This window comes from Diplotaxodon limnothrissa, linkage group LG12, assembly GCF_057381915.1.
Source record: "Diplotaxodon limnothrissa isolate DT_005_m linkage group LG12, D_limnothrissa_male_GT1.1, whole genome shotgun sequence".
NCBI lineage: Eukaryota > Metazoa > Chordata > Actinopteri > Cichliformes > Cichlidae > Diplotaxodon > Diplotaxodon limnothrissa.
Window position 1 is genome coordinate 15,376,717 of NC_140607.1, and position 2,593 is coordinate 15,379,309.

Genomic DNA, 2,593 nt, shown 5'->3' on the forward strand with positions numbered 1-2,593 from the left:
TCGATAAGGAGAGTTCATTTGGAGGGGAAGAGTATATATACTGCAAAAAAGAATGGATTAAAAATGTGTAAAATTTCAGTGTTTTGGAGGGATAGATTTCGAGATGAAGATCATGACTGAAACCTCTAGGGTCGAGATGCAAGTGGTGGTGAAACAGAACGAGCAGATGGCTGGTGGTGACTTCGGGACACCCGAGGTGGTGAGGAGGAGGAGAAATGAGGGATAGAGAGGCTTGAAGCCTGAGTAAGAGATTACAGTAAATATAAAGAAAGAGCACTGGGGGAGACTGGTTTGGAGAACGAGAGCAAATAGATTAGTGGACAGGAGAAGTGATTTTGAATGAGGTCATTCAAGGCAGGGCGCACGTACAAAAAAGAACAGAAAGAATCAAAAGACACTTTCTTGTGCAAAAGATGTGGCACAAAACATGGAAGGAAACAATGCCCAGCTTATGGTAAAATATGCAAAAAATGCAATGGACAAAACCATTTTGCCAAGCAATGTTTTTCAAAGAATAAACAAAAAGAAAGAGTACACACAGTAGAAGAAACTGCTCTCAGTGACACGTTTTTTGTGGGAATGGTAATGCAGCAAGATACACCCATGGACCAACCTGCAGTCAGTACAGTGAAGCAGGACAAATGGACAGAGATGTTACCAGTGAACGGAGCCCTGGTAACTTTCAAACTGGACACAGGAGCCAAGGCTAATCTGGTGAATGAGCTGGATGTGAAAGCGATGAAAACGAAACCACACATATTCCAAAATAACAGTTTACTCCAAGCATATAATGGAGAACCAATCAAAACCAAAGGTAAATGCAGGCTCCGGGTACAAGTAAAAGGAAAATATCACAGTCTGATGTTTATCATTGTGCCAGAGGGACATGAATCTCTGTTGGGAGATAAAGCATGTGAGAGACTCGGCCTAGTCAGACGGGTATACAGTATAAACAGCTCTGAGCCCAAAAGTGTGAAAGAAATCGTGGATCTGTACCCAGACATATTCAAGGGGTTTGGAGTCTTACCCTTCACCTACAAGATAAAGCTGAAAGAAGGAGCTCAGCCTGTGGTTCATGCACCTCGACGTGTTCCAGCTGCTCTTAAAGACAAGCTTAAAGAGGAACTAGAAAGTGCATTTTCTGAAGAAACTGCAGTGTGAATGCTTGAATCTGAATGTATGCACTGAAATGAATTAATTGCTGAATTTTGAGTTAAAAATATTGAATGAAATAAAAACAAAACAAAAAAAACAACCAAATTTAACCTGAAAACAAAGGTGCTGAACTGCTAAAAGCTGAAGGTTACACAGAAGCAGAAGTTGGAAAAAAGCTGAAAATGTTTTAAATGTAAATTAGAAAACCCTAAGAAATGAGAAAAGAACATTTAGAGTCAGAAAACATCTGAATGAATATTAAAAGGTCATATTCTTTGAATCACTGAATGAAGAAAATGTGATCCCTCCACTTGGACCCACACAGTTTAAAAAGTTTACATCTCTGAGCTTTGAAAGACAAGATGTTGGAAAAAGAACAACGATGGCGACGTTTTGAGGGTAAAATGATGGCTTTAACACTGTGGACACAGCAGCAGTTGAAAGAGAAGTGTTTAAGATGAATTTTGGCAGAGTGGCAGAGAGCTCGTTAAGCAGGCAGGTGTGAGCCTGGTTGCTATAGTGACCGCACCCAATGGGTCCATACACACGGACACAGACATGCGCCTCACTTTTGCTGCTTAAAATGAACAGAAAAGTCAGGCCGAAACAAATCGTTCCCAAATGAAAAGTAAAAGTCGTATTGACAAAATTCTTTCACTGTGAGCGACAGCAATGTCTAGTCTACCAAATTCTCAGTTTTCATGTCTGTGGAGTTTATTATATGGACGTGGTGACAGTGGAAAGACACCATGCTCTTCTGATTTTCAAACGAACCTTCTGAGCCATTTTAACATTAGAGTCTATGGAAGAGTTGGAGGGAGGAGGCTGTGCATTGGTGACATTTATGAAAGAACCATAACACCTAGTACAATAGTAAACACATTGGATGAAAGAGGACAGCCATGGCTACGTTTTGAGGGTAAAATCATACCTGTAGAGCAAACGCTGCGGACACAGCAGCAGTTTTAAAAAAGATTTTAAGATAAATTTTTTTGCTCCTCTCACTCTAGCAGTTGAGCTGCCTCACTCTAGCCCCAACATTCCGTCCCATACACACCCATTATAAACTCTGAAACGGGTGAAAAAACATCATGAAACTTAAACTGGAACTGAAGAAAAAGTATAATAGATATTGAAAAGATAAATACAAGTTGAATAGTTGAATGTCTTGTCTTCGTTTTAAAGTTTGAATGGTGGCTCTATGTGAACGTATGTTGAAGTAGTAAGAGTTTAAAAATTAGTAAGTTGAATGAGAATTTGAAGGGTCTCCCCATTGAAATACATGGGAAATTTTTGTTGAATAAAGTTGAATAAAATTAAAAATATAAATGTTAAAAATGAGAAAAATACAAGCAATCATGTCCAAAATAATAGGAATCTAACGATGTTTGAATGGTTTTTCTAAGTTGAACGGTTTTGAAGGAGTAGGCTTTCAAAA